This window comes from Schistocerca serialis, chromosome 6, assembly GCF_023864345.2.
Source record: "Schistocerca serialis cubense isolate TAMUIC-IGC-003099 chromosome 6, iqSchSeri2.2, whole genome shotgun sequence".
Classification (NCBI taxonomy): domain Eukaryota; kingdom Metazoa; phylum Arthropoda; class Insecta; order Orthoptera; family Acrididae; genus Schistocerca; species Schistocerca serialis.
Genome location: NC_064643.1, coordinates 199,322,045 through 199,347,431, shown reverse-complemented (window position 1 = coordinate 199,347,431; position 25,387 = coordinate 199,322,045). Strand labels below are relative to the sequence as shown.

The window sequence follows — 25,387 nt, the reverse complement described above, 5'->3', positions numbered from 1 at the left end:
GGCTTCAGTTCAGGTGCTTAATTCGTACAAGCCCTAAGTAACAAATCATCGCCAGTTCGTATTTTTTGTGATCTCTTCAAGGCATTTGATTATGTGGATCATGTCACACTCTTAGAAAAACTCTGGTTTTGTGCAATTGAAGGCTATGCACACAGCTGGTTTGAATCATACTTCATGATCATACTTAATGAACAGAAAGCAAAACGTTGTCCTGAATAGCACAAATAATGTTGGGAGGGTGGTAAAATGTAGTGAAAGGGAGTCCCACAGGGTTCAATTTTCTGTCCTCTGCTGTTCCTTATTCATGTGAATAACCTCTCACTTAACGTTCAGCAAGCGGAACTAGTGCTTTACGCAGATGATTGTGTTATAATAAACCCCTTCCAGAAAAAAACACCTGAAGATATTGTTAAGGATGTCTTTCAAAGAATTATTAAGTGGTTCTCAGAAAATGGACTCTCCCGTAATTTTGAAAAAACTCACTATATCCAGTTCTGTACACGGAATAGTCATACCGACAATTGATGTAGCATATGAGCACGGCTCAGTTAACAGGGTAGATTTCTCCAGATTTTTGGGTGTTCACATTGATGACAACTTGAACTGGAAGAAGCATATTACTGAACTTGTCAAACAACTAAGTTCAGCTTCTTTCGCTCTTCGTATAATTGCTAGTCTTGGTAATAAACAGATCAGCCTCCTAACGTACTTTGCATATTTCCACTCAATAATGTCTTATGGATTAGTTTTCTGGGGTAACTCACCACTTAGACATAAAGTACTGACTGCACAAAAGAGAGCAGTGAGAATAATTAGTGCAGTTCACCCAAGGACGTGATGTAGGCACCTTTTCAAGGAGTTAGGTATTTTAACCGCACCATCAGAGTACATATATACGCAAATGAAATTCGTTACAAATAATCCATCACTGTTCACGAAGAACAGTGATGTTCACACTTACAACACTACAGGGAAAAATGGCCTTTCCTATCCGTTATTGAGGCTGTCAGTTGCTCGAAAAGGAGTACATTATTCAGCAATTTGCCCAACCACGTAAAGTGTCTCGCAGGTAGCAGATCAAGTTTTAAATCTAGCTTAAAATCATTTCTTTTGGACAACTCCTTATACTCCATGGACGAGTTTCTTTTTCCGAAATTATAAAAAAATGTATATATATTTGTACCTCTAAATGTAGTTGCATGTGTAGAACTAAAAATTTCAGTAATATTAATATTAGCACTATTCATGTGTGTGTGTATATATATATATCTTGCAAACTGACCTGTTTCACATCATATCGATAAAATAATCGGGAAAATGATCTATGGAACATGACACAACTAAAACTAAATTAACTAAACTCATCCACTTCTGCTCCAGGAATTGCAATAGGCGTGACACGGTACAATTACTAGGTAACAGTTAGAAAATAAACATAACGAAACATCCATTTATAACTTAACCACATTTATTTCTATTAACATTTAAACATTACGTGTTTATACTATCCCAAAACAAAACGGAACCCAGCACAATATACTTACAGAACAGTACTGGTGCATTACAAAAGCGACTCGATGTGGCGACCACCAACGACAGTGTACCTACGAAGCTTGTCCTGGTGCGCACTCTCCATCCCACCTGGCGTCTCTTGAGTTTCTAGTGCAGCGGTCAGAACTCGAACCAGCATATCTTCCTCTGTCTCTACAGAGTCTCGTAAACCAAATTTTTCATGCGACGTAACACACGTCATGTTGTCTACCCTACTGCATGCCAGGACAAGCAACTCTTGAGTCGTTTCTCATTCCCTCAGCAGACGTGAACGCGTTACACATCTGAACTGAAAGCGTCGTAGAACGTAAACTGTGCATTTCCAGACTTGGGCTCCTATTCAGAACACTGTGTACTCACTCCCCTGTAAAAGTCCTAGAAGTTGGTAACGGGTATTTCCAAGCACCCTGAATAATGGATAAATATATAGCCTGGGCAATTTGCGTGTCTTGAGTTACGCTGCCTCGAGACATATACCCAAGTTTCTAACGGTAATGCTTTACCTGTCTCACTGTGCCAAACCTTTAGCTTAAGCTTATGCCTGTTAATCATTAGATCAATGCAGCATTTTAGATTCTTAAATTTGGTTAATTATTCTACGAAATAAAATTTTTGTTGCCCGTGGGAGCTGTTAGATAGGCAACCTGCCACTGGCATTGTGTGCCGGGTTAGCCTTTTACTGATACACAAGGTGTTAAAAAACTAGTGTCGAATATTTTCAGAGGTGATAGTATCCACAAAAACACGGAAAAAACTACAATAAACATGGGCTCTAATATGCCTACCTTAAGAGCAATGACCACTTGTTTAATTAAACAGATGTTTCACCGTAGCGAAGATGAATAGGTGCCCATAGCTCTTAACATACGCATTTTATAGTCTATCTTCTAGTTTAGTCCATACTACTTCCTCCCAAAATGTGGAAGGCAAAGATCTTGCAGGTGAAGTGCTGTGTCTGACAGTAGCGAAGATGAAGTGCTCTTAAGTCTTAAGGTATACATTGTAGAGACCATGTTTATTGGACTTGTATTTGTTTTGGTAGATACCGCCATCCTCAAAACATTCGACACTTTTTTAACAACCTGTAGATCTTTTCTGGATGCTGGTGACCATCATAGTTATGTGTGAAGTCCATACTGGGTGTTGTGTGATGTCCTTAGGTTAGTTAGGTTTAAGTAGTTTTAAGTTCTAGGGGACTGATGACCATAGATGTTAAGTCCTATAGTGCTCAGAGCCATTTGAACCATTTTTTTTTCTTTTTTGTGACGCCCATGTCCTTAAGTTTCGAAGCCAAGATATTCTTCTTCTTTCTCGTTCTCTATCAGATACCTTTCCTTCAAAAATGTTTTGAAGCATTTCGTACGTATTTCCTATTTAGGTGGTCGAGAAAATGCAGTTTTCTGGATTTTATTGTGTTTGGGATTACTTTTTTCTTCATTTTGCGGAGAACGTGTTTGTTAGTAATTTTTTCTGCCCGTGGCACTCGTCTATCCAGCCACATCTTAAGTCAATTGCTTGTCGTCTCGGTGAAATTCCAAGTCTCATCTCCAAAAAAAGGATGGGAAATATGTAACAACGTACAGATCTTAATTTTGTTTCGACTGACAGATGATAGCTCTCGAAAACATTGGACGTTCTACAAAACAAGGATCTGGCTTTCTCAATACGGAGCTTAATTTCTTCCGAGTCATCCCACTTGGTTTTAATGTTAGCTCCCAGATATCTGTACTTCTTTAGTTGTTCTACAAGTTTACCATTAATATTAGATGACAGTTTGGTACGTCTTCTTGCTGATGATTATTAATTTAGCTTTGCTTCTTCTTCTTCTTAGGTCTCCTGTTCTCACCCAAACTGCACACATGACTATATCTTCTCCGTCGTTTTGCTTCGATTATATCCACTACAGCGGTGTCCGGTTTCATTCTCTTATGTAGTGTCAACTTTCAGCAACACCTCCAAAACACTCATCTCCGTTGAGAATACGTTCTTAAAAATTCTATTAGTTATTTCCCATGTTTCTGTTCCATACGTTACTATAATTCCTACAATAGTTCTGAATATCTTAATCTTCGTTTTGATCTTATGTGCGTACTCCGTAAAACTCCACTTAATAATTTCGTTGCTTGCCTGCTTTATCCAGTGCGCTCCTGTATTCTGCTCTGTTTTCATGTGGAGGTATTTTATTACTTTCAATTGTTTGTTAGTGCCCCTATAATTTTTCACACCTAGTTTTCATCGAAACTAATAACTGCTCGTGTTTTCTTTCTTTGAATGTTTGACAGGTGAGCAGCACTGATAATAGAACATTTTACGATCCTGAGGCCTTCCTTTCTCCAACGTAACGGGTCTGACAAAGAAATGAAAGCGAGATTTCTCGCATTACTTGTCCAACATATTAATGAGTAACTGTTTCTCCATTTCGGATCCTAATTTTAAGTCCTCAAAAGTTTCATGAAATTCCATCAACTCATTGTCGGAGGACGAGCAGTTACTAAAGATACGTTGTTGTGCATACAGACTCCCCAGCTTCTGACTGTGAATGTGAGAAATCTGGGACGCTGCTCACTAAAGAATTAAAGAAGTAGATGGACCATAAGGATCTGAAACATATTATTCCCTTGCTCTATATTTTCTTTTCTCTGCGACATCGCTCTGGTTGTCTCCGCTTTTAAGTACGTCCTCCTTTTTTCCTAGTAATCTAGATCTTACTAATGTTACAGAACTGCGTTTCAAGCAATCTGGCTTCTTTTAATTAACCACTTCTTCGCTTCTACGGGCAGAACTCTACTGATATGATGTATCTACATCGATTTCGTCTATCACTTTGAAATGTAACCTTTGGCTTTTGTCCGTTAAGGTAATGAGTTATTGTTGTGTAAATCTATCTGTACTTGGTATTGTGTTTTCATGCTTTTCTGTTCTCTAACGCTGTAACATATTTTTCTTATCCATTGTTCTTCATATTTAATGGCCGTAAATTTCCCTTTCCTGTATCATTTAACCAATGCCGTGCTACTTATTTCTTAATGGGTAAAATATAAAAAACCAGTGTTCAGTAACTCTGCAGCTCTCATCAGCATCTTCTCCTACAATATATGAATCGTCACATTCGTTCAGAGCATGTTCACTGCTTCAGTGAGAGAGCGTAAATATTTACAGTCACGAAGCACGTAGCCACGTGTCAAATGAGGGGAAAAATGAAAGACAAACAGTACGAGACGGGCTGCATCAGGAAATTCCCACTGTACTACAACTTTTCCTTGGCGCGTAATGTAATAACCGAGTACGGTGTTTATCCTAACGCCCCGAGAGAAAAAGTAATTGTCTGGGTGATTTCTTTTTTTCTCTTTCTCTGTCGTTTCATCCACACTGTCAACGTTACGTTCTCCACTGAAAATGCGAAAAATAGATGCAAGGAAAAGTTTTGACTCACTACACTATCACAACACAACAGTCAAGATTTTGACAGTTATCATTTCATTGGATAATACGCCGTTGTAGTTAGTGTAATAGGCACAGTTAATTGTACCTTGCAACATGGAAAAATTCACATGACTGAAGAGGACAAGTTTTTGTGAACTGATGTGCTTCTCCTAGAGAAGAGCCCAAAATATACTACAAGTGTCTGCGTACTTTATCTGGTTACCGGGATTGGTCTTTTCCCCGGAATATCAGGACAGAAAAATCTTACTCATTCTGAACAGTATTTTACAAGGCGTACACATCCTAATGCTAGGAAGTATTGAACATAACAAATAAACTATTGATGTAAAAAGGGGGATCATAAAAAAGGCATTCAGTGTACCGGAAACCAACACACACTGATCGGTACTTGAACGCCAATAGTTTCCCTCACCCTGTACACAAGAAAGCTGTCCTGAACACATTGGTTCATAGAGCCAAGATTATCTCTGACGACGACCACCTACAGTCTGAATTGCAGAACTTAAAACGTGTTTTCGGGGAAAATGCATACAGCAAAAGAGACATGGCAAACGCTTTCAAGGGCCGCCGACGAAAGACACCTGGTGTATCAGTAGAAGAGGCCAAACGGACTGTATTCCTGCCACCACACTGTGGAGCAACCAGCAGCATGGTACGACGTCTGCTGCAGAAACATGGGCCAAGACCAGTGTTCCGGCCCGCCCCCAAGATACGAGATATGTTGCGCCCTGTTAAAGACTACATTGCTCTTCGAGTGTCCGGCGTGTATGGTGTACCCTGTGAATGTGGCAGCACGTATATCGGACAAACAATTCGCACGGTTGCGGAACGTTGTGCTGAGCACAAGCGCCATATAAAACGAAGGGAGCTTGACAAGTCGACCATAGCGAAGCATTGCGTAGAAAACGGACATAAAATACAGTTCGAAAATACAAAAGTGTTGGCTCATGCGTCTACATGTTGGGACTCTGTTATAAAGGAAGCGGCCGAGATTCGTTTAAACAACAACAATTTCAACAGAGACTAGGGATACACACTCAGCAGCGCATGGGGGCGGGCGTTGGACATCGAAAGAAAAGAAAGCAAAGACAGATGCGCGACGCTGGAGCGGCTGTTTCGAACGTGGCGCCTGCCCCTGGCGACACCTGACGTCACCGGTGCTGGCACGGGCAATAGCTCCGCTAGCTGCCCGGGTCGACTTACGCGCGCGCGCGCGCCACGTTGGGTCTATCTGATTGGCTGCCGATGATGTCGTCATCCTGCCTATATAAGCGAGAAGCCGTAGCAGCCCCCTCAGTCAGTGAACTCCTGACGACGATGATGGAGATGGTCATCGAAAGCTCGAGGATTTTATTCGAACTGACGCGGCTGGAAAACGGCGAACGTTTTATTCAAAAAAATTCTCGCCAACCTTAAATTACTGTGCCTACGCTTAACAGCTTGTTTTCGACTTTATTTAGCCAGTATCAGAGACTAGCTTTCCGGCGTGTTTTCAGGGTAATTATCCGTCATAAAGTGTGCGTAATGGCTGTGCAGTCACTCGCGTAAATTACATTTCTTAGTAAGCCGCCAGGAAAAGAAGGGCATTCTCGGTGCAAAACGCGCATCGACCCACACAGCATCTGAGCTTACAAAAAGAGACATCAGTTAGAGTTCATTACCGCGCCTTTCGTATTCATTATCAGGCTTCAGTGTAGTCTGACGTGAAGCTTGGCTTGTCATTAGATATAAAGGTGGTACGCCGTACTAGAGTTCCTATTTATTAGATTTATATCTTCGCGAAACATGTCAATAAATATCTTGAATATATTGCATCTTACGTTTCATATTTGCTGTTTGTTCACACTGCAAATGAGTTGGTCATATGGTAGCTATGCGGCATGATGCCTACCAGGAACCCAGTATTCCACATACGTCCCTGCGTAAAGTACCTATTGCGCAGCTGGGTACATCCCACGTAACAGTGCACGCCAGGATAATTACCTCAAGTACAATGTGTTACTCATACCATCATGTTTTCCGAAGGTCATTACATTGCCCAAGGTCTGGTTAATCCATTGTTCTTGCTGCGAAGGAACGATGGAAATGATGACACGCTCAACAATTTTGTGGATTTCGCGCGATTCAGATTCTTGCTTCTTTTTTCGGATGAAAATGACTGATTAGTTGGCATTCTCCTTAGAATTATCCTCAGAACTACGTCAGGATCAATGTCATACATTTTTTTACAGCGAATTCTCAGTGTCTCATCATCATTTGTAGAATTATCTTCAAACCTCTGACGTCAGCATGCGAGAAGTTTTTTCTTTCTATAAGTCATGTCACTGGTTCTATACGGTCTACCATGATTCTTCTCCTGAGCCAGTCACTTCATCTCAGAGTAGCATTTGTGCTCAACGTCCGTAATTATTAGCGGAATATATTACAATCTTAGTATTCTCCAACACGTTTCGTCCGCTAGAGCTCTTACTAATACTATGGAAGTTATTCCCTGTTGTCTTGATACCTGTCCAATCATCGTGTCCCTTTTTCTGCTTAGTAATTTACGCATATTCTCATCCGGGCCGATTCTGCAGACGACGACTTCAATTTCTTAATCGCATCAGTCCACTTACTTTCTAGTATTCTTTTGTAGCACCACATCTCAAAAGTATCGATTATCGTCATTTCTGTTTTTCCACGCAAAGCTGTGCTCCAGACGTACATTCTAAGAAATTCCTGTGTGAAATGAAATCCTATGTGTCGTGCTGCTAACGTTGAAGAATGTTCGCATGACTTATCGCTCCTTACGACTTCCTTGTTTCTTCTTTTAAGCGCTATTTTGCTTCACTTCGTCTATTACGTAGTCCCAATTTCAATCATAAGTTTGGGCTAATTTCATTTCCGCTGCCCCTCAGGACTCTTAATTTTTCTGCATATTTGAAATCTATATTCCTTCAGTAGACTGTCTCTTAAAATTCAACAGTTCCTGCAATTCTGTCTTATTTTCAGCGAATCTTCCCATTCAGATCGTTTCACCTTAAACTTGACTACAGTTTCCGAACCTTTTCTTTTTTAAATTTCCTTCTTTACTCATACTCATTACTATTCCCAGCATGTCCAGACGAACCGAAGTCGAGTCATTGCCTCATTCTTTAGCCTTTTCCATCGTTTTCTGCCTGCAGCTTTGTTCTCGTGAACTCCCAGGACGTTGAAATCTTTCCTGTTACCTCATCTTTTGTCTGACAAGAGCTCTCCTTTCTTATAGCTTTCCGTCTTGCACTTTTTTCTTTACTATCCATTCTTCCCTTCTCAGTAGATATTCCAGTCTTTCAATTTTCTTGGTTGTTTTTGTACCTATCACATCCGGCTGAATGTGCAGTGAATGAGCTTCCGTGTTTTTTTTCTCCTGAAACTGTCATGCACAAACACAGTCCAAAAACGTTTCTTAACGCCTTATTTTCAAAGTTAATAACTCTTCTCTCCATGTCCTTGCTTCGTGATCGTGTCTCGTATAGTTCTCTTAAGTCCAGAATTTCCATATTGTGCACGGGTATGATCGCGAGTTGGTTTGGCAATAATTATTAAAACAAAGGCGGTATTCGCTGTGTCGAGAACTTTTCACGAAATTTAAATCACCAGCTTTATGCTACGAATGCGAAAATATTTTGTTGACGGCCACCTACACAGGAAGAAAGACGTTGCAGTAAAATAATAGGAATCAGAGCTCGCACGGAAAGATTTAAATGTTCCTTTCTTCCGAGCGTTGTTCAAGATTGGAACGGTAGAGAAATGGTATGAAAGTAGTTCGATGAGCAAGACACTTCAGTGTGCACTGCATAGTGGTCATGTAAGTGTAGGTGATATTCCAATTAACACTGCTCCCTAAGTATTTGCGCCGGCCGATGTGGCCGAGCGGTTCTAGGCGCTTCAGTCCGGAACTGCGCAGCTGCTACGCTCGCAGGTTCGAATCCTGCCTCGTGCATGGATGTGTGTGATGTCCTTAGGTTAGTTCGGTTTAAGTAGTTCTAAGTCTTGGGGACTGATGACCTCAGATGTTAAGTCCCATACTGCTCAGAGCCATTTGAACCCTAAGTATTTCAAAGCCCTAGAGTCCTTAACTGCATGCTCCTAATCTCCCTTGTTAGTACCATTCTCTCATCGATGATCTTCAGAATCCTTCTCTATTAACGCTCTAGCTGTCATTTTTAGTTCGTCTTCCTCCTCTGCTATAAGAATATTGCTCATATAGCGGTGATGAAGACCAAAACTGCCGTAAAACGTAACGACTACAGAGACTTACAGCTTCCAGTCGGAAACGATCACGCAGGCAGATGCAAATAGGTTTGACCACAGGCTCCCGTGGCGCTAGTGTGTGTACACGACACTAAGCAGTCGGGCTCCGGCCTTGGTCAGTGTTTTGGGTCATTGCGCCGCTGACAGTGGTCTCCGGTGGCAGAACGGGTTGTGCAGCTGTATTGTCACGCGGCGACCTTGCTGCCAGTAGCCGTGTGGAATGTGAGCCAGTCGCACCACGTGGACCGGCCGGCGCTACACGCGACCCAGCACCCGTCGTCTCCGAAACTGGCTCCACTCCTGCCGCTGTAGGTAACCTAGTCAGCACTCGGTAAAACAACTGGGTTTTTGGTTGGTTGGTCGACTCGGAGGAGCGGACCAAGCAGCAAGCTCATCGGTCCCATCGTATTAGGGAACGATGGGGAAGGAAGTCGGCCGTGCCCTTTCACAGGAAACAACGCAGCATTTACCTGAAGCGATTGAGGGAAATCACGGAAAACCTAGATGGCCGGACGCGGGTTCGAACCGTCGTCCTCCCGAAAGCGAGTCGAATGTGCTAACCTCTGCGTCACCTCCCTCGGTACGGCGTTTTTCGGAGCAATAGCCATTATTTGTCAAAACTTCAGCTTTCGTGCAAATGATTCCGTACATCCTTATCTATGCTCAGCAGGCTACCTTACGGTGTGTGGTGGAGGATACTTGATGTACCACTCACTCCCCCCCCCCCCCCCCAATCCTCCCACCCATCTCAATTTATGCTCCTGCCGCGATGGAATGTTGTGATTTGTCCGTGTGAGTTATTAACTGCAGTGTCTAGAATTCCAACTCCTAACACAATGTCTTTTATTAATAATGCTAACTGTATACAAGGATTAATCATCCCATCTTCGCCGGCCGCGGTGGACGAGCGGTTCCAGGCGCGAACTCCGGAACCGCGCGACTGCTACGGTCACAGGTTCGAATCCTGCCTCGGGCATGGATGTGTGTGATGTCCTTAGGTTAGTTAGGTTTAAGTGGTTCTAGGGGACTGATGACCTCAGACGTTAAGTCCCATAGAGCCATTTGAACCATTCCATCTTCAGGCATATGGAAGCTTAGTGGGAGAAGCCCATTCACCGAGTATGCTACATCTACATCTACATTTATACTCCGCAAGCCACCCAACAGTGTGTGGCGGAGGGCACTTTACGTGCCACTGTCATTACCTCCCTTTCCTGTTCCAGTCGCGTATGGTTCGCGGGCAGAACGACTGCCGGAAAGCCTCCGTGCGCGCTCGAATCTCTCTAATTTTATATTCGTGATCTCCTCGGGAGGTATAAGTAGGGGGAAGCAATATATTCGATACCTCATCCAGAAACGCACCCTCTCGAAACCTGGACAGCAAGCTACACCGCGATGCACAGCGCCTCTCTTGCAGAGTCTGCCACTTGAGTTTGCTAAACATCTCCGTAACGCTATCACGCTTACCGAATAACACTGTGACGAAACACGCCGCTCTTCTCTGGGTCTTCTCTGCGGTTCTCGGTGTAATGGACTGTAGGAAATCGATTTAGAAGTGGCGAACAGACGAAAATTGTTGAACTGGGATGTTTTACGTGGTTCGTAGCGAGCCGTTATCGAAATACAGAAAGGAACGTAGGTTTTGGAATCTGATATAAGAAATATGTGAAAAAAATCCCAAAGAACAATATTTGAGTATAGAAGAAAGAGGTAGAATCTCTGAAAGCAGTTGCCAATTTTTCTTTTTCCTTTTTCGTCTACATGACGTATGGCGTTCATGTGCACAGTATTATAGATCCAAGGAGGCGTGACTGATACAGGAGGCTGCACTAACTCTGTCGCGAACCGCAAGGGATTTTCCGTACTGTTACGTTTCTTCCTTCGGCGTCGTTCCTTTGTAACAACTATCTCGCTGACCGTTTAAGCGCGGGTAGCAGCTTTAACAGCGAGCATTGATGGGCCATAACAAACGACAAAGGAGAAGTCCTGCCGAGATGGCGTGCGACGTATTGAGAACGGCCGGGAGGTGACCACGAGCGATCTGTGATTGGCGGCTCGTAACGCTGTCGGTAACAAATGCTCGCGAGTGTAAACACGCTTTTTACGAGCGACGCCTTGAAGAAGGGACGGATATTACGGCCGAGTTTAAAGTCGTGGCGCCAGCGTAAGTCTTCCCAGCTGTGCATGACGTGCCGGCTGGCGTCAGCAAAAACGGCGAATGGGAGCCGTTGGAGACCGCCTTTCTCCTGGTCGGCTCAAGCTTCTAGTTTTATCCTCTTTGCATATTTTCTGCGTGTATCCTTTTACTAACGAGGTCTACCGCGACATAACTTATTATTTTGGGAGTCGCAGAGGAATTTTTGCACGAGAACCCTCCCTAAATCTCACTTTATTACTTCACGCAAATAATGTATACTTATAACATTCCGGTTTCTCACTGTGACAAACAGATGTTTCGTCGTTTACTTCCCAGACACCATCAAAAGATACGAATAAATGTATTGAACCACTAGCTATTTATTCTTAACTTCCTGCATTCCTCGCCAAAACTGTTAGAGATAAATGTGTTTAAAAAGCATAAATCGTTAAAACACTTAAGTCCAGCTTCCTTCTCTCACGTTCAGTTCGCATAATCACATTCATTCGCCGTTAATAGAAAACAGAGAACACACGCTTCTATTCTGAAAATTATTGAAGGAACATCTAGACTAGAAACGCGAAAGGTAAATGAAGCGTTAAAGTGTGTGGAACTAGTCATTTATGAAAGCAAGCATGTAGGAATAGGCCTACTGCGGAAATGAATGAATTCAGAGAGGAAAACAAATAGCAATATCGCTTTTATATAAAGGCGGGAGGTAATTGTAAGCAAGTGACTTAGTTATAAAAACAGTAATTGCTCCGAAACCAACTACTGAATTTCAAAGAAATAAAACAGATACGTGCGTATTGCATTTTTGGCCGGGAGACCCCTGCCGGGATGTTCGGCCGTGTAGTGCAAGTCTTTATATTTGACGCTCGCGAGTGTAAACACGCTTTTTACGAGCGACGCCTTGAAGAAGGGACGGATATTACGGCCGAGTTTAAAGTCGTGGCGCCAGCGTAAGTCTTCCCAGCTGTGCATGACGTGCCGGCTGGCGTCAGCAAAAACGGCGAATGGGAGCCGCTGGAGACCGCCTTTCTCCTGGTCGGCTGATGATGAAATAATGAACTGATGATGATGATGATGATGATGATGATGATGATGATGATGACACCCAGTCCGGAGCGAAGAAAATCCCCGGGAATCGAACCTGGGGCACCGTGACCGAGAGTCAGCTAATCACAAGACAATGAGCTGACGACGGATTTCGGAGAATGAACATGATTGATTTCATTTTTTGATATGTATGACACAAGCAGCTAAAATAACTTTTTCCATTTAGATCCATAGCCCGCAAGCCATTTTACAGCGTGTGGCGGAGGGTACTCCTGTTACACAATCTCTCTCTCTCTCTCTCTCTCTCTCTCTCTCTCTCTCTCTCTCTATCTCTATCTATCTTCCCTTCCCTTGCCCCACCCTCCTCCCCCTTCACAGTTTCCAGTTTCTTTCGCGAATGGCGCGTGGGAGGACTTATTGTAAACTTCCGTACTAGCTCTAATTTCTCAGATTTTCTTACTTTGATCATTTCGCGAGGCGTTTGCGGAAGGAAGTAATATCTTGTCCGACTCCTCCTGGTTCGTACGCCTCTCTCATTGCGCCTGCCACATGAAATTTTTGAGTATCTCCATAATGCTCTCCCGCCGACCAAACGATAGCGTGATGAAACGCGCCGCGCTGCGTTGGATCAGTTTTGATTCCTATGTAATTAAAGTGTGTGTGTGAAATCTTATGGGACTTAATTACTGAGGTCATCAGTCCTTAAGCTTACACACGACTTAACCTAAATTATCCTAAGGACAAACACACACACATGCCCGAGGGAGGACTCGAACCTCCGCCGGGACCAGCCGCACAGCCTATGACTGCAGCGCCTAGACCGCACGGCTAATCCCGCGCGGCCTTTGTAATTAATAAAGCTGTGGCAAGAGACCATGCGTTGTACAGTTCATCTGAAAACAGAAATATGATATTTTAAATGGTTACGTAAATTTTAGACGAACAACTTCGTTTAGTCATTTTATACAAAAGTATAAGGGATAGTCAAATGTAAACGAGGCAGGTGTAAAAAAATTAAGTAAGCTGTTTATTATTTCAAAAGTAATCGTGGTAACTGTTAATACATTACCTCACTGTAAGAGAAGACCGTAAATGCCTTCGTGGAAAAAATCTGCGGTTGCTTACGGAATCACGATTGTATACAGGCAGGCACCTGTTCATCCAAATTAAATCCATGGGCCCGAATATTTTTCTTCATGGCTCCGAAAATATGAAAATCCCAGGGGAGAGATCATGACTGTATGGAGGATGTGTAAGGGCTTCCCAGCGAAGCTTCTGCATCGTAGTCGAAATAGCTCTGACAACGTGTGGGCGAGCCAGCATGTTTCACTGGGAAGCCTTACACATCCTACATACTGTCACAAACTCTCCCCATGCGAATTCCCTATTTTTGGAGCCCTGAAGAAAGACATTCGTGGCCTTCGATTTGCTGCGGACGAAGAGGTGCGCGCCTGGGTACGACTACAATCATGGTTTCCTAGGCAACCGCAACCAGTTCTCCGTAAAGACACTGACCGTCTCCCTCACAGTGAGATGAATGTATTAACGGTTATGGTGATTAAGTTTGAAGCAAAAAAATTTTTACTTACTTTCTTTCCATTTTCATTTGACTACCGGAAATTTTCTACAGCTGACTAGTATATTAATATTCTATCAGCTGCTGGAGGCAACTGATAGTTGGTAGTACTGGACGAGGGCATAGACTAGAAGGCTGCTAGCACTGACGTAAATTGGCGGCCAGTCGGGAACAGTCGGCGGACAATTACAGCTGACGACTGGTCCGTGCTTTCTCCGGCGGACATCTGCCTCCTCCTCGAGGGCGCCACGCCCTACTGCATGCAGGGCCGCAATTATCACCGCTAACAACAAAGGCAGTGCGATTACCGCTCCTCCAAAAAACACTGACCGCTCGCAAATAACAGTCCTTACCGCTATTAATGTAATACGAGACTCCGAGCTGCCCCGGATAAAATTTGTCCCAGAAGCCCTTTCCTGCTCTTATTAACTAAGGTGCAAACATAATGACGGTCGCTTGCCTATTAGAGGGAGAAACGCCAGCGGGAAAGACCTCGTATGAGCTGCCAGGCGGTCTGGTTCGTCGACTCGGCGAGCGATCCTCATTACGACCTCGAGGACAGGCGTCGTGCACCTTGTTAGTTTTACAGCAGACCTCGAAACGGAACACACACGCCGGTAGTTGGAACAACTGCTGAAAATTTAATTGCATTAATACCTCTACACTTACGGTTTCCGCCTTGATTACGTCGATTTCCATCGAGATATTTGGTGAAGAATACGACTGAAATGACATCTGCCACTAACTGTATATGTGTCCCAGTTTTCACGTACTTAGGAGATTTTGCTTCGCAGTAATCCCTGTAGAGCAGTTTTGAAAAAGCTAGTTTCATCTCTGATATAAATGTGGAATGTGGCAGTTGTCTTTTATCTCCTCCTCCTAAAAATGGTTCAAATGGCTCTAAGCACTATGGGACTTAACTGCTGAGGTCATCAGTCCCCTAGACTTAGAACTACTTAAACCTAACTAACCTAAGGACATCACACACATCCATGCCCGAGGCAGGATTCGTAGCGGTCGCGCAGTTCTAGACTGAAGCGCCTAGAACCGCTCGGCCACACCGGCCGGCTCTCCTCTTTCTAAGGTTCACAAAGTACTGACAGTCGTGACGTAGAAACAATGTCTTGGCTGCTTTACACTACTCGTAAATTCTGCCAGGAATACTTTTCTTCAAATTTTCTTCCTGTAGGTAGTTTCCTATTCGACGTTTCTCTTTGGGAGTCAGAACTTTTACAATTTCGAAATATATCTAAATAGCATGTCGTGCTGTACAAATAATACAACGAAAAGAAAGTAAGCATAACAGTTGCTGACATATTCCCTCGTGCATTTTACAGTTTCCTAAATAATCCAACAATTCGTAATATTTTGTGTTCTCAGTGTCGAAAAGCTTTTAAAAATTTTTGAAATTGCGTTGTATGATACACAGTTGTGCCGTTTATTTAGTGTAACTATCGATTTCTGTTTATGCTTGGACTATCTTAGTCTCTGTCTCGTGATGACTGGGTGTTGTGTGCTGTCCTTAGGTTAGTTAGGTTTAAGTGGTTCTGAGTTCTAGGGGACTGATGACCATAGATGTTAAGTCCCATAGTGCTCAGAGCCATTTGAACCATTCGACTATCTTAGTGTTATAAAAGCATTAATCAACTATGCATCCGAAAAGTGCAATCATTTATCGTAAATTTGAAATATTCCATTGCAGCAAAGTCTGCACAAAATTTAATCACTGAACCTAGCCTTTGGTACTTAGTCTGCAACAATGTATAGTTTATTACTGCCATTGAAGCCGGAAAATGGTCCGAGTTTAGACCGAAATCGACTGTTACAATAGAGGAACAGTACATCTGTTTAGTACATAATGCAGCTACATGAAATTAATAAGCCGGCCGCGGTCGCCGAGCGGTTCTACGCGCTTCAGTCCGGAACCGAGCGACTGCTACGGTCGCAGGTTCGAATCCTGCCTCGGGTATGGCTGTCTGTGATGTCCTTAGGTTAGTTAGGTTTAAGTGGTTCTAAGTTCTAGGGGACTGATGACCTCAGACGATAAGTCCCATAGTGCGCAGAGCCATTTGAACCATTTGAAATTAATAACTGAAATTTGTATATGAGTCATAAAATTCTATTTGGGAAAGCGTTACTGCTATTTTTAATCTCATATATTGCACTCTTTGTCTTGCCTAAGATACTCGTAATGAGTTTCCCAAGCATAATACCAGTAATACTGCTGGGGCATATTATGTGCATTGCATGGAAAGATGGCTCTGAGCACTATGGAACTTAACTGCTGAGGTCATCAGTCCCATAGAACTTAGAACTACTTAAACCTGACTAACCTAAGGACATCACACACATCCATGCCCGAGGCAGATTTCGAACCTGCGACCGTAGCGCATTGCATGGAAAATTAGGCCCTGTGTGAAGGTTACTGTGCAATTGCGTTAAATTAATTTCGTTAGTGTGAAGCAAATAGTTGGTTGCCCCGAGTGTCGTTACCCGGTCGCTATGATAAACTGCTGAGACGAGACCAAAATCGGAGTGTTGCTTCGTTGTCCATTTGAGTTCACGTCCTACGCCTAATGAAGTCACGATCTACTGACGCGAACAATCGTGAGGTGACGTTTGTTACTCTTGAACCAGCAAGCCTAGCGTGCGTCCAGCTTGAAGCGCCAGTCACGGGAAGGCAGTGTGCTCTCAGAACGAGCTGTGTCTGCGAGACCGTGAGTCAGCTGGGTGTACGTCGGAACCGGGCAGAGGCGGCATTGTAGTAAACCCGTAAGTCCGGTCAAGGCTGGCGGGACCAGACGGCACGGCAAGGTCGCGAACTGACCCCGCGGCAGACTGGTTCAAGCGCAGCCTCACGCCCAGACCAGCCGCCCTTCTTTCCCGACCGAGGTCGCTGCCGTCGCCGGCTACTACTCGCTGTCACTTCCTGCCGTCTCTCTCCTACCGCGAGCAGTTTGCGTAAGCACTTCCGAATGGCCCCCGATTGATGTAGGCATTTCGGAATTACCACTACTAGGACGCCATACGCTGCACCTGATCCTCCGAATCCGCCTGCCCTCTCTTACATCAGTTGATAAAATTCCCCTTCTCAAATTCCTCGAACATCTTCGGGAATCCTACACATTGACATACTGGAACCCAATCGTCTCCCCGAGCCTCTGCAGTCCCGTTCTGATGTCGTGCTTATATCAACACGTCCCACCCTTTCTCCACCTTCTCACCGTCCACATCCCACGTCAAGGAAGCTTGAACAGGCTCCTACCAGCTATAGCCTTAGCGCCGCATCCGTCCGATACTACAGACCCTACCTCGCTCCATTCTGCAGTCTACACTTACACATTGCACTTCCCAACCCAACATCTCTCCCTCCGTAGATGCAGCATCTCTTTTATCTGTATTGTCCTGCTGTCCCACATTCCTCCATCCTTCTTTTCTTCCTTCCCACACAGCATTTACTAGGAGCTGGCTTCGACCGAGTTACCAAATGCACTTAGCTTGGGGTATTTCGTAAGAGCAGCTTCTTATAAACCATCACCATTCGCAGCTAATTTACGTGTTCAAAGGCCTATATGGTTTCCAGGTCGATATCTGCTTCAGTTTATCACCTAGAACCAAGCGACATGAGATAGCTGTCAATACTGCGGGAACATCGTCTCAAGAAGTAATGGCTGGTTCAAATGGCTCTAAGCACTATGGGACTTAACATCAGAGGTCGTCAGTCCCCTAGACTTAGAACTACTTAAACCTAACTAACCTAAGGACATCACACACATCCATGCCAGAGGCAGGATTCGAACCTGCGACCGTAGCTATCGCTCGGCTCCAGACTGCAGCGCCTAGAACCGCATGGCCACTACGGCCGGCCTTCTCGGAGTGTTTGCATATTTTTGTCCAATCCCTGGAGTTCCTAGGTAACACGAAGAATTAAGTTTCTTTACTGTCGATGTATAACTCCTTAAAAGTCACGGATTATTTCCAGATATAAGGTTCTCCTTTCGTTGTAGAGCAGGGGCGGGTTGGTTGTGATTGGGACTCCTTTGCAGTCTTCACGGTCTGTGATCCCATGACGCCCCCCCCCCCCCCCTCACCCCCCTTTCCAGTTTTTAGATTTGGTCTCACCTTTTATGCTTATGCTCTGCGTGTTTAATGTTCATTCTTTTATAATTTGACTCCTCTGACTGAATCCGTTCACTTTTAGCAGACTCTTATGTAACCCCCTTTGGAGACTCACGGGACTGATAACCTCGCCGTTTGGTCCCATACTGTCTCATTTTATCAATCAATCAAAAGTCGCGTAACTTACCAGTCGTCGGCTGGGCTCAGTACTTGCAACTGCTGGTTGTGTTCCGCTGTAGCACGCTAGGAGCTGCCCAGCCCGGTGGGAGGGTGCGTTACGGCTGTCTTCCGCACAGCGGTCCCGCTAACGCTAATGCGCTGCCGGTGTCTTCCGCGACGGGTGGCGGGTCGCGACACCCCAATTAGCCGGAGCTCTCGCTTTCCCGCCATTGTGCCGCTGGCGCTAACCGGCTAACCGCGGCCGGCCTACGTGTTTATTCCCCGCGCGCCGGAAGGCTGCCATTACGCCGGGACACAAAACACTGGCGCGTCGCGAGCCGCGGTGCTTTACGACCCTCTCGAGTTTCTCCCTCGGCGCCACAGCCCGTAATAATCAATCGCGCGAGCCATAATCTTTTATGGCACGGCCGGCCGCAATTGTCTGAGCCGTCGCCACGGTAAGACTCCCACCCGCATACCCTTCGCAATTTGTTCTCCTCGTGTACAGAATAACGCAGCGTTTATTTATTTACTATGTACATAACTGCGAAGATGCATTGGAAACATTGCCACATCTCCGGCTGTTAGGAATTAGCTACGTCTGCGTCTTGTCAACAGACGAATTGCACGGAATATACGCAACACAAGTTTCGTTGGTACTATTTACAGCGTGTCGCTTCAACTCCTGCCATTAAATTCTTACGCCTCCCGCGATTTAAATCACCGATGTGGCACAGTGGTTAAAATATTGTAGCTGCCAGCGAAACAGGCTGCATTTTAACCCCACCTCCGTGCATCCCGACGTACATCTTCCATCGTTTCCCTAAACCTTTCACGAGGCTGATTCAATGGTTACTTCCGATTTTTTCACCATTTGTAACGAATCAGTAATGGTTCCACGTGGCACACAGAGACAGAAAGAAAACAAGTGTTTTAAGAGCAGTTCTCTATCTCCAGTGTCTCATCTGTATTACTATACTTCTAAAACGGTCTCCCGACCAAGTTGCACTCGGTTGTCTATCTAACTGCATCCAGGGGCAACAACTTTATTTTCAGTATTTCATGTGATTACTGAGCGAACAGGCTGTCACGATCTGCTCCTTAAGAGGTATAACTTGCGTTAAAATTTTTGCACAAGTTAGGAAATGTGTATGTGTCTTGATGCAGCGTAATGCACAGTGCACAAATTATCACGAATATATCCATCCAGTATTTAAGAATGGGAGCCCTTAACGACTTCAAACTAACTTTACAAATAATTTCCTCGCTGATACTCCCCACAAAATTAAAGTTTATCGGTTACTTGACTTGCAGTAAAACAGGCATGACCTTTTAATGATTTCTTTTCTACTAGCTGTATTGACAACACTCTTTGCGGACGCTATCCACATATACCGCTGAATCTACTTGCAAAATTATATCATTGTACGACACATAGCTCAGAAGATAACACGTCATAATCATTAAGACGAGTTAAACTATTTTTTTTTTCTGAAAAGAAAGTTGTTTTATGCATGGGAGCTCGATTCTTTAATTAGTCGAGGGTTGATGGGAGGGGTTACTGGTATCTATAGAAGAGAACTATTAACTAATTAATTTTTTTTGTCACAACAGAAGTTTATTCCTAATTTTTTTATACTTCTGTTTGTTAGCAATCAGCAGTTTTCTCGTCTGAAGGTAAAAATATTCTACTGTCACCAATCCCCATACGTAGAAGTTATTATCATAATAAGTAAAATCAGAATTCACATAGTAAGATTTAAGTGTTCATTTTTCCAACACGCAATTAGAGAGTGGAACAGTACAGAAACAGTTTGAAGATGGTTCGAAGAACCCTCTGCCACACCGTAAGTGTGAATTGCATAGTAGTCATATAGGTGTAGATGCAGTTTGTAGTATGTATTTATGTAATGGACCACCAGTGATGCAGGTTCTCGCAACTTTTAGGTGTTTTATAATACTGTAGTTTGTTTCTTTACCATTACCCATATGTACATCTACTTATATAACAACGTAATCTGCTTGAGGTGCATCTGCTTAGCTAGGTCATAATGAAAACCATCTAGTAAGTCTCGCATATCCTAAGAATTGAGCTTTCGCTCTGAAATACGTATTCCAAACACAAAGCTGGAAAGGTTAAATATTGAGATGTAAAGGATCTTTATTCATGAAGGAAAATTTATTCGGATCCTTGCCTTTCGCGGGCAGTATTGTTACTGACTGAACATCCAGGACATGACTCAAAACAGCATCAGTTTGTCACTACATTAATTCTGTTGTAAGGAGATTAACATGAAGGTACTTAATTGAAGCTGTATGGGCGGCTCATAAGTCATGTGTCGATAACTTGGTGGATAAGACCACTGCTCGCAAAAGAAAAGTTTCCGGTTTCGACTCTCGAGCCAGTAAATGTTTTAAGCTGCCAGGGTTTCGTAGTACTCTGTATGCAGAGACCTAGTAGTTGCGAACAGTATACAGTATACTAATCATTCAAGCCATTGAAACTTGTAAGTTCATACTAAAATACAAACAACTTACCCCGACGGACGGAGAGGTAGCTCAGTTGTAAGAAAGACAAATGGAATTTAAGAGGGAAAATTAATTTTGGGAAAGCACGATAAACACCGTCGGCCAACGAAGATTATCTGGTAGCGTATCTGATTGCCTGACTTTGCTCACCATTCTGACTGGTTTGTGCGACCCGCCATGAATTCGTCTCCTGCGCCAGTAATTTCATCTCGGCGGAGCACCTACACTCAACTTTGTCAGTTATTTGTTGGGTATATTGTAAGCTCTGTCTTTCTCTACAGTTTTTACCTCGACAGCTCTGTCAAGAACCAAGTAAGTTATTCTTTAATAAGTTTCCTTTAATTTACGTCTATGGTCACAAACTTTTTGTTAACAGATTACCGGTTTCGGTCTTTAATGGCCATCATCAGGTCTGCAGAGAAAATCGGAAAAAAATAAATACACTTGGTAACTGTCTACAGTTACTGTAATGCCTTTTATACGATATAAGCTTATTATGGACTTCAACTATTGTATCCCCCTTTATTTTTGCTGTTTCAATTAATTATTGAAAACTAGTGTATGCCGACATTAGGGACATCTGGTGAACTTACAACACAGACATCTTGTGGCTACTGCACGGCAGCTTGTTTTAAACAGTAGTACTACTGACAACATGACTAGTACATGTGATGTTATTTATATGTATTTGACAATGCTGGTGCTGATTCCGCATTTAACATTTGACGATGTCACTATGGCTGCAGTACATTAGGACTTTGTTGTTATGAAACAGATATGCCTCTTCATATTTAAACCGCAAAAATGTAAATTTTATCAGTACTGCTTTTCATTATGGTCCATGTATTGTTCTTAAGCTGTATACAGTTTGCGAGTGTATTTATGTTTTTCCCATTTTTTCTGCAGATCTGATGATGGTCATTAAAGACCGAAATCGGTAATCTGTTAACAAAAAGTTTGTGACCATAGACGTAAATTAAAGGAAACTTATTACATATACATGTCACTGTTTTTTCGCGACTATGTCGCAGCTTGTGAAGTTATTCTTTGTCTTAACACGTGATCTATCATATTACCCCTTCGTCGTGTCAGAGTTTCCCACATGTTCTTCTCATCGCCGATTCTGCGGAAGACAACATTTCTTACCTTAGCAGTCTTTCTTTCCAACAGCCTCCTAATTTGCAGCTCTTTCCAAAGCACCACGTCTCAAACGTACTACTATTTAGCTGAGTAGCTGCTCGAAGGCGACGCAGTGCTTCGGTTTCGCCATCTGGGATTAACGGGCAGGCGAGCAATGTTGGCCACATATCCCGCCGGTAGGAAGGAAGAAATATTGGTGGATGACTTCCTGTCGACGATTAGGGCAGCAGAGACGGAACACTAACTCGGTCTGCGGAAGGATAGGAAAGAAAATCTATCGTGTTGTTAACAGACCCATTCCGGCATCTGCCTTAAGCGACTTAGGAAAACTAAGGAAAACCAAAATCTAGGGTCCCGGACAGAGGCTTGAGCCTCGGCGCTTCCGAGAGCGGGTACGCCGCGATGTTGATCTGTGTGTCCCCGCAGTACAGTAGTCCAGTGACGCCTCTGAGAGAAGATGAAACAACGGTCGCTCACAGGACCGTGCCACATAGGACGATCGCGCTGCTTCTCTTTTACGGTACTGTCTTTAGCGAGGAAGGAGTCGTGAAGTTCGCGTCTGCATTTCTGGCGGTGTTCTGGGTTCGGATGAGCAGCCGCAGAGGCCAGCGCCGTTAGGGATACGCGCGCCGACTGCACGGCGTGGCACGGCGCGTAATTCACGCGTAATTTGCGGTTGTCGGCGAATATTACAGGCCGCACTATCTGCGCATCGTGTCCGCCTGACTCACGGCTCGGCACACGCGAAATTGCGCCGCAGCTGCCGTGCTCGCCCGCCGTGCCGTCACCTGCCATTACAGCCACCTACGCAGGAGAAGCTGGCGGCGTCAAGAATTCGCGTCGGAACTTCACGAAGAGTCGGGAAGACCCACTAGTCAGTTACCTCGCGTGGAGGAACTGACACACATCTATTGACGTGTTTTATCAGAAACATTCTGTGATACCTAATGTGTAGTCGGTTAGCTTTCGGGACAGAGTGTTTTGCATCGAATTTGCGTGCCAGATCAACGATTGTCCATTTGGTAACAACAGCCGACAGAGTGTGAATATTTGCGTGTTTTCCGGACGTATCTCGGCAAATACTGGAGTCGTTTGTCGGTTCTTCTGGATAACGCATTTGAGCATTTAAACCACGAATACACACAGGTCATCTTTTACACATTCTAACAACCCTACGACAACGAAGGTCAAAAATTAATTATGATTGCAGTGTTGCTCACGCTGCTAAATATTGCATTTTCGGGCAACAACAAAGTTACATTGTGTGGCAGGTGTCATTAGAGCACAGTTAATAAAGTCATTTCTTGAAATAATGGATAAACTAGGCACTCATCTTTTCGTGTTTCCCACGCTGGTCTCGTTGTCACCTCCTGGCTCAATTGTCGAAAATCTAGGTAGTGATGATTCCAAGCTCGGATGCAAAGAGGCCTAGCTGTTATTCTGCGATATTCAAAAGTTTTATAGATGTATTTCATAAACCATTCTTGAAGATTAAACTTTTGCAAGTTGGGACAATGGTGATGTAAAAAAGTAATCAGCACTCCGAATTTAAGTTACACTTCTTTTTTATTACGTTTGTTGCAATATCACGTAACTCGTTCCAAAACATCACTCCACAATATAAAACATACTTGAAAATATCTTCCTCACTGTTAAAGTTCACATTGCATAAACTGACTGCAATTTGCGTCTTTTTAACATGACGACCAAAGCTTGACTCTCTAATAACTGCTTAAGCGCCCAAAAATCAGAGTTACAAATACGTCAATGATCATAGTGACAAAAGAAAGAATACACATAAGAATAATATCATTGCAATATATACATATTGGTGTATCGAAGTACCTCTACATTAATGAAATCAAATCTGAATGTTGTCACAGAAGTATGTTAACTATTTTACAGAAACACAGTAGAATATTGCTGGTATCGAGAGGTTGAGGTGATGTGCCGTAATGGCTACGTAATTCAAGTACCATTACAACATTAACAGACAGCTGACAATGCGAGCTTCCTCGTTTACTGTGACTTACGACTGCAGCTTCAGTAAGGTAATACGTCGGCATAAATATGGTAAAAACACTTGTTTAATGGCGAATGGGCACTGACTTGTTGCATCTTAGTCTCCTTAGTTTACTTCAAGTTTGCCTTCATAATTTCACAGGAGGACAACAAATCTTTGTAAGATAGGTAACCATCTAATTATTAAACACGAGATGGGGTCTGACATGGACGAAGACCGACAACGTCATTGTTCGGAGGCGAATGACCAAAGTATTTGTAACATCTCTTGCGTAGAATGGTTGCAAGATACATTAAAGCTATCGGCCGTTGACGTCAGGGTCGCTGATACCTATAAGCAAATACAGATTGACTGAACGCAATACGCATTCGTATGTAGATGTAGATGAAAAACCGCTCAGGAGGATATGTAAGGAGAAGGAAATGGGCCAGTGATTTGTTCGAGCATCCAGCCAGCTATCTCATGAAAGTGAGCTACAGATGGCATGAGAAAATCAAACAGCCATACACTATACCACCTCGCTTTGTTACAAGCAGAAGTACAAAAGTCATCATTCAGGAACTGCGCAGATTTGCTACCTTTTGGCGTCCACAGTTATGTAGCAAACAGAAGTATAATAAGCAGGTGGAAAATGGAATACTGAAGCTACGCGTTAAACGAATATCAGTTCTGAACTCTATAGCTGATTATTTCGCCTGACTGTCACGTCGGTAGCCCGAGAACCGGTTCACCTTACCAGTGTCTTTGATACTCTCGTACGAAAATCAAAACATAACACACGGCATCATACAAAAGCTGGTAGTCATGACGATTCAATCACACACTGAGCAAACCGACAAGCCCTCTGCAGAATTTAGGAAATCGGCACGTTTACTTGCTGCATTACGGCGACAGTCGTGCAAATGCTAGAAGACTGGCGCGTCCTGTAGGACATAAAACGGGCTATTAGGAGGCCATTTGCTCGTTGAGACACGCGTCGTTGCGAATGGCGAGTTCCTCCGCAAACGGGCACGCGCCGTAAATTGTCCGCGAGGGACGAGTCCACCATTACGATCCTTGTCTTCCATCTCCCGAGTGTCTTCACACATTCCGCCTAAACGGCGTTGCGCAAAATTGTGCGCATGTGCGCGCTGCGTGAAGGGAGCGGCTGCTACGCGCCATCTGCGCTGTGTGACAGCACAAGCGACGCGCGAGGTCGGGCTTCCGTGTCGCCGCGACCACCTGTTCCCCGCCTCGTTGCCCAGCCGGCCACAACTCCGTGTCGTGCAGGAAATACGCGACTAATTCGCAGGAACGCGCGAGAGCGATCTCCTCGATTTGTCCTCTGGTTTACCCTCAGAGAAAACAAGAGAGGAAATAGCTCTAACTTCGGAAT

General features: G+C 43.9%; 1 protein-coding gene across 8 annotated transcripts in view; it reads left to right on the top strand.

The window, feature by feature from the left end:
• LOC126484548 (protein grainyhead) overlaps positions 1-25,387 on the top strand; it is a 321,553-nt gene that overhangs the window by 150,239 nt on the left and 145,927 nt on the right. The window lies entirely within an intron of this gene.